General features: G+C 56.7%; 1 protein-coding gene across 1 annotated transcript in view; it reads right to left on the bottom strand.

Annotated features, from left to right (window-relative positions):
• LOC112546788 (proline/serine-rich coiled-coil protein 1) overlaps positions 1 to 2,809 on the bottom strand; it is a 61,037-nt gene extending 58,228 nt beyond the window's left edge. The window contains exon 1 of the mRNA XM_075910448.1: positions 2,606 to 2,809. The gene's annotated coding sequence lies outside the window, so the exon portion shown is untranslated. The remainder of the gene's footprint in view (positions 1 to 2,605) is intronic.
• Positions 2,810 to 12,951: the final 10,142 nt, after the last annotated feature.

Below are 12,951 nucleotides of genomic sequence, written 5' to 3'. Positions count from 1 at the left end.
CGCGTTCAGCCAGCTAGTTGCTTTATTGAGTGGCAGTGAAGTGCAATATTTCTCCTTGCTCAGTGATGCTTGTGCAATCAGGGTCTCTCTCATACATTGCAGTAGCCTCCAAATTGCTCTGTAACGATGTGAAAATCACCATGTAATTACCTCTTATTGGCTTAAGCTGTTACAGCGTCTTATAGAAAATGTAATTATTTTTCTGTGCGCTTCCAGTTGCAGATGGTCCCCAGAAAGCAAGCGCAGTGCAGTGCAGCCGTGGCGCGCTCTGCTACACCAGTGCCTTTCTCTGAGCAGGACCCAGTGCCCTGGGTCACAGTGCACAGCTCCAGGAAAAGAACCCTGGGCCCTCCCCCTGCAGACAGCAGGCTGGGAAGCAAACAGGAGGCTCCACAGGCCAGTGGAGAGCAGTTCAGCGCAAGAGCCTCCGCCCTGGCAATCCCTGCACTGCACCCAGGCCGTGTCTATGCCACGGTATTGCCCCATGCGCATGGCCAGCACTGATGGGGGGGTTCTCCTGTCCCATCGCCCTCGTTAACCCACCTCTCCGAAAGGCAGGGTGAGCGCGTTTCCCAGAAGGGCTGGGCCAATCCTCCCCGCTCCCCAGGCAGAGCTGGTGCCATCGTTCGCCTCAAGCCTGCCTGAGCCATGCCTGGCGGCACTGCCACTCCTCCCCAGCACATTCCTCCACCCTCTCGTGCCACGACACTGGGCGCTTGTCCCCTCTCCTCTTGCTCTTGGCCAGCGAGGCCAGAACCGACGGGACAAACGCCCACTGTTGCCCAATCCCGGGACTGCCTGGCTAAGAGGGCCGGCGAGAGCAGCCGCAGTCTATCACCGACCTAGTGCTGGCGACACAGGGACGGAGGGGTGGTTCACATGCACGCCCTGAGCGACCAGGTTAAACCAACCAGCTTCCCTTGGACCTGGCGAGGCGGCCGGTGACACTGAGGGAAAGTGGGGTGTCTGGCGAGACGTGCTGCCAGACGTAGTGAGAGGGACGAGCGCCCAGCCCTTGGACTTGACAGCGCGGGGTCAGAGTCTCCATTCTCCCTGGCTCTGTTCACCTTAGGGCTGGACCCAGAAAGAGCCTGTGCATGGCAGTGACTCACAGCTGGGCACTGACGGTTCCTTCGGGGACCAAAGTCACAAATTCAGCTCCGAGTGCCCCGCTCGGTCCCTGCCTGGCAGGCATCTGCTTTCCAGCCACAGCATTGCCTGCATGGCTGCCTCAGGCCAGCACCAAACTCAGCTCTCAGCTAGCAGCACTGGCAAGCCAGGCCGAGCTGCCATCTCGCCGACCTGGAAGCAAGGTTCAGCGGATTGGCATGAAACCAAGCGTCCCTGTTGCCCACAGATTAGAGCAGGCAGCTCGCACGTCCAAGACCAAGCTTCAAACCCCTCTGCCTGATCTGGGCCATGAACCCAGGTCACTTACATCCCAGGCAAGGGCCCCAACCCCGGGGCTCTCCCTGTGCCTTGCGGAGGGTGTTCACCTTTCCTGGTGCAGGGCCTACCCCCGACACCCGCATGCTCAGGAGAAGTGCCAGGTGCATGGGGCCCAGACTTGTTCACTCTCGCTGGCCCAGGGATGTCTCCCTGCTGCAGCCTGGCTTCAGGAGATGGGCTGGGGCCGTGAGTCCCATTGTATCCCCTGGACTTCAGTCCCCTGGCTCCCTTTAGGTGCAGGCCTTCGGCCACCCTCCCTCTAGACTGGCTCAGGCAGCATCCCACTCTGGTACCAGTGAGCAGGGAGGCTGGGCGCCTGGCTTGGGGCAGGGCTTCTACAGGGCACTGCACACAGGCACTTGGCTGCATTTTGCTGGGACTCTGCATGGGCTCAAGGATCTGCCCTTGCACCTGGGCTTGAATAAAGATATGAATTGGTTAACTCGCTACAAAGCCAAATTCCCCTGCCTTTGCCATTTGCATTTTCACAGCAAAAGCTATGACGGGGACACATCCAGCCCGTTGAATTAGCTTCATCAACACAGGTCCTACAACTGATGGGTAATTGCTTGTCCTGTTATATGTGTAACCCCCTTTTCCTCCCCGGGTTACTGGGGAGCAGGTCACACTCACAGGTGTGCCTGGGCGCCTGATGCTTTAACCCAAAAGAGGTCCTGAGCACCCCAGTGGTGATGGTGTTTAGTTGGGGAAAGTCCCATCCACCCTCTTGCTGTAATGAATGTACAATGGCAGTGCCTCCACCTGGCTGGCCTGGTACACTCACTGGTGTGCCTTGAGAGCCTCCAGGAACATACCCATTCCAACATAAAACTGGATCTAATTCCAGAACAACTACAAATCATAGACATCCCCTAGAATACTTCAAAATAAACCATCTTTACTTACCGTAAATAAACAGGGACTAACCGATTAGCAGTGAACAGCATTAACAAAACACACAACCATAACTGAAGCTTATACAGCGAACATTTGTACAACAGTGACCCCACCCCAGAGTGTGCGCATCCCTGGACTCGCAGCCCCAGCCACTTGCTTGCATGGGCGCGCTGATGCTGCAGCTGTAGTGGAGATCGGGTCCAAGCTAGACAGCAGCTCTGTCCCCGGCAGCACTTTCCCAACAAGGTTCAAGACTTACCGCCTCGTGCTGTGCCTATCGGAAGCAGCCGGCTAGATCCCAGTTCCAACAGGAGTCTAGTCCCGGTCTGTAGCTGCATCCGACAGCCCCTCCACTGGATCAGTGTCCTTGGCAGCAGCCTGGCTCCCCCTCGGTCCCAAACTCCAAGGCACAGTCCCAGACTGCAAGCACATGGAGAGAGGCAGACCTCTCCCACACAAGAGCCCTTCCTTCCGGTTTGTCCCAAGGGCTCATGGGAATTGTAGTCTGGATTGCAGCATAAAACAGAGGCCCCTTTAGTAAGGGGACCACACATGTATCTTGGATGCTGTTATGTCCACTCCACCGCATCGGAAGAAGTGGGGTTGACCCATGAAAGCTCGTGGTCCTAAACCGTTCTTAGGCTCCACGGTGCCACAGGACTACTCATAGTTTTCATAGCATGGGGGTGGGGTTCTGTGACCACCTGACTGTGGAGACTCTAAGGCTTTATTTTAACAAAAAAAGTCAGTTTCCAACCCTGGAGCTTTTGGAGGGAAGCTTGCGAATGGGAGCCTCTCCCTGGCGGGCAAGTTGCTGTGTGTGGACACAGAGCTGGGGCAGACCCTTGCTGGTCTTACAAAGTCAATGGCACTTTTGCCATTGGCTTCAATGGGGCCCTGATCTTGCCCGGAACGGAGAGCTATTGAGTATATACCCTCATGCTCATCTACAATCCAGCCACCAGCGTCTGCCTAATGCGGCAGACAAGTATTCCAAGTGGCAAATCTTCCCTTTCGTTCACCGATTCCTTCAATTACAGGCATCATGCTGGTTTCCATCTGACCCAGCAGTGCAGAACGACGGGGGTGTAAAGAGCATAGCAGCCTTTGTGCACAGGCAATGGCCATCTGTCATGGATTCATTTCCAATATATTTGCTCGGGGAGTTTCAATGGACTTAGCTTGGGGGATACAATCATACACGGTGGTTTAGACTCCCTGTAACAAACCCTGTTGCCAACTCCAGAGGATGTGATGAAGGCCAGGACTTTAGCAGGGTTAAAAAAAGAGTTCTTAGCCAGGATGGGTAGGAATGGTGTCTAGCCTCTGTTAGTCTGGAGATGGGCGACAGAGGAGGGATCATGTGAGGATTCCCTGTTGTGATCCCTCCCTCTGGGGCACTGACATTGGCCACTGTCGGCCGACAGGATACTGAGCTGGATGGACCTTTGGTCTGACGCAGTCTGGCCGTTCTTATGCTCTTTCCACACATCTACCCTAGTGACACCATCATAGGCCCTAACCACATCAGCTATACCAGTGGTCTCCAACCTTTTTACACCCAAGATCACTTTTTAAGTCTCAGAACAGGCGAAGATCTACTGCCCCGCCCCTTCCTTGAAGCCCCGCCCTCTCTTTTCTCCTGTCCATCACTTGCTATCTACAGCCCGTATACACTCTGTTAAACAGTTTATTTTTAAATTATGCAATATATAAAATTAAAATCAATTATGAAATAAATGGTCTGTTTTTAATTCATGCTATTTAAATGTCAAATGAAGCATTTACAATTATACATTTTGTTCTCTGCTATTTTGTAAATCTAAAATCAAGTATTGATAATTATATATTTTTTCTTCCAATAACAAAGTCTCAGTGTGACACCTGTGACTGAATAGTATCTGCCAGTGTCCTGAAGTCTGGGTTGTAGTCTGAGATTGCTAGTCGTATACAGTCCATCAGATGGGCATCTGTGATCCTGCGCTCAGCCTGGGAAGCAGAGGCAGCCTCCCTGGGCTGAGTGCAGAGCAGCCGGGCTGGAGGGAAGAGAAGTGGCTGCCCGGCCAGCTGGCCATGGGCTCAGCCAGGGTGCACCAAGCTCCACATGGGCAGGCGCAGAGGAGAAGCCGCCGATCAGCTGGAGCGCGGGGCAGCCTCTTTCAGCTGAAAGTCACAGTCAGCTGGCTGGGGTGTTTCAGCCCTCCCGACCTCCCAGCTCCCACCATTCCTCGCAGCTACTCACCTGTGTTGTTGCTCGGTGAGTAGCTGCTCCTCAAATGAGGAAATCTAATGTAAATGTCCTGTGCAGGCGCGCAGTTCAGAGAGGGCTCAAGAGCTACTCTTAGAGCCCCTGAGATCTACCGGTAGATCACGATCTACTGGTTGGTGACCACGGAGCTATACCATCAAAGGCTCGTTCTCTTGCACACCTAGTAATGTGATACGTGCCAGCAATGCCCCTCTGCCAAGTACATTGGCCAAACCAGATGGTCTCTATGCAACAGAATAAATGGACACAAATCAGATATTAAGAATGGCAGCATGCAAACCCAGTGGGAGAATATTTTAACTTCCCTGGGAACAGACTTCTAGACTTGAAAGTTGCCATCCTCAAGCAAAAAAACCCTTCTAAAACAGACTGCAAGGTGAAACAGCTGAGCTTGGAATTCATATGCAAATTTGACACCGTCAGAATGGGTCTGAATAGGGACTGGGAATGGCTCTCAGTAATTGTCCACTTTAGGTATTCTTATTCACATCCACCCTGATTGAATTAGGTTTGATGTAACACTCCCATCTCGGCGAGGAGTCCTCTGGCACCTTATAGACTAACTGAAGTGTAGGAGCATAAGCTTTCGTGGGCAAAGACCCACTTCATCACATGCATCTGACGAAGTGGGTCTTTGCCCACGAAAGCTTATGCTCCTACACTTCAGTTAGTCCATAAGGTGCCACAGGACTCCTCGTCGCTTTTGCAGATTCAGACTAACCCAGCTACCTCTTTGATACTTGACACCCATCTCTGTGTCCCTACTCTCTGTTTCTTTTTCTGTCACTTCGTGCATCTGAGGAAGTGAGCTGTACCTCTCAAAAGCTTATGCCATAATAAATTTGTTAGTCTTTAAGGTGCCACCGGACTCCTTGTTGTTTTTGTTGAAACAGACTCACGCGGCTCCCTCTCTGAAAATTATGTTATCAGTTTGTAATGCAAGCTCTGAATGAGCGTCACAGTGCTGAGGCTGGCATCTCTTTGGGGGATGTGGTGAAAGGATAAGGGGGTGTAGCACGAGATGGGCTAGGCAGAGGCCAGCTGAGGTTTTTGCATGCCATTGTTAATAATCACACACCCCTGGAATTGGAAGGGATCTCGAGGGGTCATCGTGTAGACGGAGCTTGGTCCTGCCTTGAGGGCGGGGGGCTGGACTCGATGACCTCTTGAGGTCCCTTCCAGTCCTATTATTCTATGATTCTATGATTCCTGCCCTCATGGCAGGACCCAGCACTGTCTAGACCATCCGTAGATGGTGTCTGTCCAACCTGCTCTTAAATATCTCCAGGGATGGAGATTCCACCCCCCCCCCCAAGCAATTGATTCCAGTGTTTAATTCTGTAGACTGGATGCCATGTCAGTGAAGTGGTGGGTCTAGTCAAATGTAAGGAACAGCAAAGCTCCTCTGTGAAACAGCAGCAGCCTTCAGCAACAGCAACAGCAGCAGCAGCACATGGGTGGGCCAGGCAGGACCCTGACCTGTGCGTGGGGGGGAGGCGGCTGAGCTTTGCCTTGAGCAGGGGGGGGGGCTGAGAGAGACCAGGAAAGGAGACACACTGGAGAGGCTGAGCGAAGGCACAGGGACAGGCGCGGCGAGTACGCCTCTGGATAAAGCACAGCGAGAGCCTCAGCCTTAGGACTTAGGACAGGGTGTTGCGATGCCTAGAAAAGCTCAGAGTGGCCCTGTGACCCACAGACTGAGGCCGGCACCATGGCAGAGCATGGCGCCTCAGCCTGGGCTCCTCAACGCAGAATGTCTGGCAGGGAGCCCCCGAAGCCAGCCTGTAGGCAGCCAATGCCATGGGGGGGCGCTGAGCCTGCCCCCCTCATTCTGCGTAGCGACCCAGGAGCGCACAGAGCAGGGTCTCAGGCATTTCGTGTGGGAGCACGTGAGGCACCTGCCCCACCCCACACAAAGGGGCTGGAGGAGAAGCAGCTGCTCAGCTGGGAAACCCCGAGTCCAGTGCCATGCTCCAAGCACGATGGCCCCCCCCTCAGCCTAGCCGCTCTCTGAGGGCACAGAGCACACAGCTCAATGCCTCGCTCCCCCGCTGGGGCGCCCACATCCCAAGTGAGGCCTCGAACCACGGGGCTAAAAGTGACCCTGTGGGTGGGCACCCCCTCCTCCCTGGGGGCTGCAGCTTGAACGAGCCACCAAGCGCGCCCACCAGCCGGGGCTCTCATGCCAAAGGAGGATAAATGCCCGTGTTCCCAGACTGTGAGCCGCTGCGGGGCTGGCACAGTCCTTGTGAGCCAGCCAGTCCAGCCCCTGCATCGAGGCAGCCCTACGATCCCTGGCAGGGGGTTGTCCAACCTGGTCTGGGAACCCTCCCCCAGGCTGCCTGGGGATGGGCCAGAGCTTAGCTGTCCTTTGGTGCCTGATCTTTAGATTGTTCATCAACTTCCGGTTACCCTCCTTAGGGGTGACAGAGCCTTGGCCCAGGGTCAGTATTGAAATTAGTCTGTGGTTGCAACACGCACTGTAGGACCTCTTGTGTATTTACCATACACTGTATTCATTCTTTGGGCAGCGTCGCAAACACCCCAACTTCACCAGACAGACAGGGAATGTACCTTGCACTCACACCATCCCCACTAGAGCAACCGGAAGAGCCACCATCGCCTTCCCCATCACCACCATGGCCATCATCCTGGCACCTTCCAAGGACAAACTGGAGAAATGGTCTGAGGTCAACAGGATGAAGTTTAATAAGGACAAATGCAAAGTGCTCCACTTAGGAAGGAACAATCAGTTTCACACATAGGCCGTGTCCAGACTCAGGGGTTTTTTCGGGAAAAGTAGCCTTTTCCCGAAAAAACGTCCCCTGCGTCCAGACTCAAGCCGCGTTCTTTCGAAATTATTTCGAAAGAACGCGGCTTTTCTTTCGATGGCGGTAAACCTCATTTCACAAGGAAGAACGCCTTCTTTCGAAAGTTCCTCTTTCGAAAGAAGGCGTTCTTCAATGTAAAGAGGCCGTCTTCGAAAGAGAGCATCCAGACTCGCTGGGTGCTCTCTTTCGAAAAAGCGGATTTCTCTTTCGAAAGATCCGCCTGCAGTCTAGACGCGATCTTTCGAAAGAGGCTCTTTCGAAAGATGCTTTCGAAAGAGCCTCTTTCGAAAGAAGCCTGCAGTCTAGACATAGCCATACAGAAAGGGATCTAGGGATTGGCGTGAACCACAAACTAAATATGAGTCAACAGTGTGACACTTGCAAAACAAAACAAAGAAACAAAAAATCCAAGCCTAAAACCCCACCGCATCACCCTGAGTTGCATTAACAGGAGCGTGATGAGAAAGACACAAGAAGTCATTCTTCTGTTACTCTGTGCTGAACAGACCTCAGCTGGAGGACTGGGTCCAGGTCAGGGTGCCATATTTCAGGATGATGAAAGGTCTAGAAAACCAGTGAGGGAAGACTGAGAGAACTGGTCTTGTTTAGTTTGGAAAAGAGAAGTCTGAGGGGACATGAGAGCGGTTTTCAAGTATCTAAAAGGGTCAGGCCATTTGCAGTACTGTGTCCAATTCTGGGCCACCCCATTACAGAAAGGACGTGGATACATTGGAGAGGGGCCAGCGGAGGGCGACCAGAATTATTTGGGAGTTGGAGCACGTGACACATGAGGAGAGGCTGAGGGATTTGGGTTTATTTAATCTACAGAAGAGAAGAGTGAGGGGGGATTTGCAGCCTTCAACTTCCTGAAGGGGCCTGCCAGAGAGGATGGAGAGAGGCTGTTCTCAGTGGTGGCAGAATGAAGAGCGATGGTTTGAAGTTGCAGCGGGGGAGGTCCAGGTTGGATATTAGGAAAAACTATTTCCCTGGAGGGTGGGGAAGCACTGGAGTGGGTTACCTAGGGAGGGGGTGGAATCTTCATCTTTAGAGGTGGTTAAGTCCCGGGTTGACAAAGACTTGGCTGGGATGATCGAGTTGGGGCTGGTCCTGCCTTGGACAGGAAGTTGAACTAGTTACCTCCTGGGGTCTCTTCCAATCCTAGGATTCTAAGGCTGGCAGGATGAGGGGGAAGGGGATGTCTGGGCTGTGCTGGCAGGCCATAGGGAGGGGAAAGGCTATCTGGACTGGGCTGGCAGGATGGGGGGAGTGGACATCTGGGATGGTCAGGCCAGACATGGGGAGAGGAGGAGATATCTGGGCTGGGCTGGGCTGGGCCGGCAGAACAGGGCAGGGAAAGGGGCTATCTGGGCTAGGGCAGGATGGGGATGGGGAAGGGGCTATCTCAAGTGGGCCAGCAGGATATGGGGCAATGGTCCCTCTAATCTTTTCCATCCTAGAGTGGAATACATTTTATGTGCATCATAAAACAAACCTAGCAGTGGGCTCTCTGCTAATTAGCTGGGCAGCATTTGACTCTCTCCTCCCCCTCCCTGCATCCCGTCAGTGCAGCCCAGATATCCCCTCCCCCTCCTTGCATCCCGTCAGTGCAGCCCAGATATCCCCTCCCCCTCCTTGCATCCCATCAGTCCAGCCCAAATATCCCCTCCCCCTCCTTGCATCCCATCAGTCCAGCCCAGATATCCCCTCCCCCTCCCTGCGTCCTGTCAGTGCAGCCCAAATATCCCCTCCCCCTCCCTGCATCCCATCAGTCCAGACCAGATATCCCCTCCCCGTCCCTGTGTCCCATCAGTCCAGCCCAGATATCCCCTCCCCCTCCCTGCATCCCATCAGTCCAGCCCAGATATCCCCTCCCCATCCCTGTGTCCCATCAGTCCAGCCCAGATATCCCCTCCCCCTCCCTGCGTCCGGTCAGTCCAGCCCAGATATCCCCTCCCCCTCCCTGCGTCCCATCAGTCCAGCCCAGATATCCCCTCCCCCTCCCTGCATCCCATCAGTCCAGCCCAGATATCCCCTCCCCCTCCTTGCATCCCATCAGTCCAGCCCAGATATCCCCTCCCCCTCCCTGCGTCCTGTCAGTGCAGCCCAAATATCCCCTCCCCCTCCCTGCATCCCATCAGTCCAGCCCAGATATCCCCTCCCCCTCCCTGCGTCCCATCAGTCCAGCCCAGATATCCCCTCCCTGTGCCTAGATCTGTGGGGTCCATGAGCAGTCTGGGCCCTGCAGGGCAGACAGGCTGGGGGGGTCTCTGGGACTCTGACTCTCTCCTGTGGGAGCTGTTCCGCTTTGCATGTGTGACGGCGCGTTGGGGGTTCCCCGTCTCCTGCACCCCGAAATGGCACAAACAGACTGCACCAGCCAGTGGAATTGAGGGTGGTTTATTGCTCCTCCAGCACAGCGCAGCACAGATGTAATCTGGTTACAGGAACTGGGCTAGGATGCCTCAGGCCCCCTTGAGATGGGGGAGACTGGGCCCCTAAACTCCAGCCCCTTCCCCTAGGCTCTCCTCCATGCCCTCCGACAGCCAGCAACCAACTCACTAACTTCCAGCCCTGCCCCCCAGCCAAGGCAGCATTCCACCTTCCTTTGTTCCTCTCCATGGGGGGTGTCTGGCCACTGGTTTGCATAGTGACTCATCCTGTTTTGCTGGGTCGTGGTCCCCACGACAGCCAGTGGGGGTTACCCCAGAGCCAGCAGCATAGAAACCAGCCAGGTACCCCCACTACGTCACAGTTCTCCCCCCTCCGAGAGCGAACTGAGCAGGGTCACTCCGCTCGTGACCTAGGGAAGTTCGGGTCCTCTGCGTGGGAACCCGCCCTGGGGACATGGGTGCTCCCCTTGACTCGGGCCGGCCGTGGCGAGGCCCCACATGAATTGGCTTCCCTCTGTCCACTCGCCGCCCCGCTCCAGGGCGACTGGCACAGGCCTGTCCTCGGGGGTCACACCCACCCTTCCACTGGCCTTGATCTCTGGCCAGGGTCTCTCGGGCCGGGGCCATGAGCCCAGCGAGCCTTCTCTGGACAGCCAGGGCGGCTTCCACCCCCGATGCTCCATCCAGGGAGGACTTCCCCTCCCATAACTCTCTCAGCAAGCCCAGAGGGTCTATCTGGGGTAGAGACCCCCAAGCCGCTTTCCTACTGTCTTGGGCCTTCCCGCCCCTCTGGCAGGAGTCACAGGACCGGCAGTACTGCTGCACGGCTGTAAAGATTCCCGGCCAATAGAAGTGCTGGAGCAGCCTCAGCCGGGTGCTCCGGATCCCCCGGTGGCCCCCAACGGGGGAATCGTGGGCCAAATACAGCAGCTTGAGGCGATACTTTCGGGGGACGACCAGCTGCCGCTCTACCCTCCATGCCCTCGCCTTCCTGGGGGGGAGCCACTCACGGAACAGGAGCCCACGCTCCCGCAGGAATCTCTCCTGGCCACCTCTCCCCCGGGGCTGAGCTGCATGGAGGCCAGCCTGGTCCCTCAGCCTCTGCAAGGAGGGGTCTGCCTGCACCTCAGCCTGGAATTCAGCTGCTGAGGCAGGGATCGGGACCTGTTCCCCACCTTTACCTAGGTCCGGAGTCCCAGCCTGGCTGGACCCCGTGTCCACTGGGATGGGACCCTGAGGACGCTGCCAGGAGTCCTTCCCTGGACCCACGTTGTCAGCCCCCCGCTGGCTCTGGCTCCGGGTAGTGACTAGAGCCCGCTGGGATTCATGGGGCCACTCCTCTAGGTCATTCCCCATCAGCACCTCGGTGGGCAAGTGCGGGTGCACCCCCACTTCCTTGAGGCCTTCCTTCGCCCCCCATTTCAGATGCACCCGGGCTACAGGCACCTTAAACGGGGACCCGTCTATGCCCTTCAGGGTCAGCTGCGCGTGGGGTAGTATCCGCTCCGGGGCCACTATGTCGGATCGGGCCAGAGTCACCTCCGCCCCCGTGTCCCAGAAGCCCGTCACCTTCCTACCATCCACCTCCAGGGGTATGAGGCACTCGCTCCGCAGGGGCCGTCCTGCCCCCACCCGGTACACGGAGAAATCCGCCTCCTGAGAATCAGACCTCCCAGGGGAGGTGCACAGAGCATCCTTCCCCTCTCTCTGAGCTGAGGTTTGCCTGCCAGCCCCTGCCTCTGGGGCAGCCTGCCCTTCCTCCCGCCCCAGCCAGTTAACCCTGGAAAGTCCCCGGTCCTGGGACCTGGTGCACTGAGCCCTCTTGTGGACTTTTTGCCCACAGCGATGGCAAGTTAGGCTTTGGGCTGTCTCTGTCCCGGCCCTGGCTGGTTCTCTGGGGCACAGATGACCTGTTCCTTGGTCTCGCCCCGTAGTTGACTCCCTCCGTCGCTCAGCCGAGATCCGGTCTCTGCGCGGTTCCCTCTCTCTCCGGGACTCCCGTTCACACCCGGACCGGCTCTCCGTGAACTCATCCGCCAGTCTCCCGGCCTCCTGGGGGTTCTCTGGTCTCCGGTCCTTGAGCCACAGCCTCAGTTTGGGTGGGCACGCTTCATAGAACTGCTCCATCATGACCAGCTTGAGCAGCTCCCCTGCGGTCTGGGCTCCGACTCCAGACACCCACTTGCGGCAGTATTGCGCCAGGCGGGAGGCCAGGTCCACATAGGTCTCCCGTGGCCCTTTCTGTACCCCCCGGAACTTCTTCCTGTACATCTCGGGGGTCAGCCCGAACTTGTGCAGCAGGGCCTCCTTGACTCGGTTGTAATCCCCTGGCTGTAGGTCCTCCAGCTGACTGAGCACTCCGGCCGCCTCCTGGCTCAGTGCGGGGATGAGCTCCTGCAGCCAGTCAGCTGGGGGAACCCGTTGCAGTCCACAGGCCCTCTCAAAGGTACTGAGGAACCCGTCTATGTCACCCATGTCCTTCAATTGGGCCACCACGGGCCTCTCCAAGCATCTGGCAGTCCTGGGACCCTGGGGCCCATCCGCACTTGGCGCAGCCGGTGCCCCGCCGGTTCTCCGCTCTGCCATGGCCAGCTCATGCTGCCGCTGCCTCTCTCGATCTTGGCGCTCCCTCTCTCGGTCCTGGCGGTCCTTCTCTCGGTCCTCTACTTCCAATTCCTTGATCCGCAGCTGGATCTCCAGCCGCCGCAGCTCCGCTGGGCTGTCCCCTGCCCTAGATGGGCTACGGCTTGCAGGCCTCCCGGGAGACGCTGTCTCATCTCTCCGTTGGGTTCCAGCGCTCCTCCCCCTCTCTGAGCCTGACACACTCTCAGGGGGGGTCTGGCTGCTTCCCCTGGGGACAAGATCCTGGCCCTGTGGCTGGTCATTATCTTCCAGCTGGGCAATCAGCTGGGCCTTGGCTGCTTTCCGCACAGGCAAGCCCCTCTCTCTGCACAGCCCCACCAGCTCTGCCTTCAAGAGTCGGGCGTAGGCCATCTGCCCGCTGGGCCCCTCGGTGCAGACTCACCAGTCTAGTGCTGCAGCGCCCCACGATTCCCAGGAACCGCTTCGCTCTGTCTCCAGCACGCCTGGCTCCAGGGCTCTTGCTTCTACAGCG

This window comes from Pelodiscus sinensis, chromosome 27 (assembly GCF_049634645.1).
Source record: "Pelodiscus sinensis isolate JC-2024 chromosome 27, ASM4963464v1, whole genome shotgun sequence".
In the NCBI taxonomy this organism is placed as follows: domain Eukaryota; kingdom Metazoa; phylum Chordata; order Testudines; family Trionychidae; genus Pelodiscus; species Pelodiscus sinensis.
This window is presented reverse-complemented; position numbering and strand designations above follow the sequence as displayed.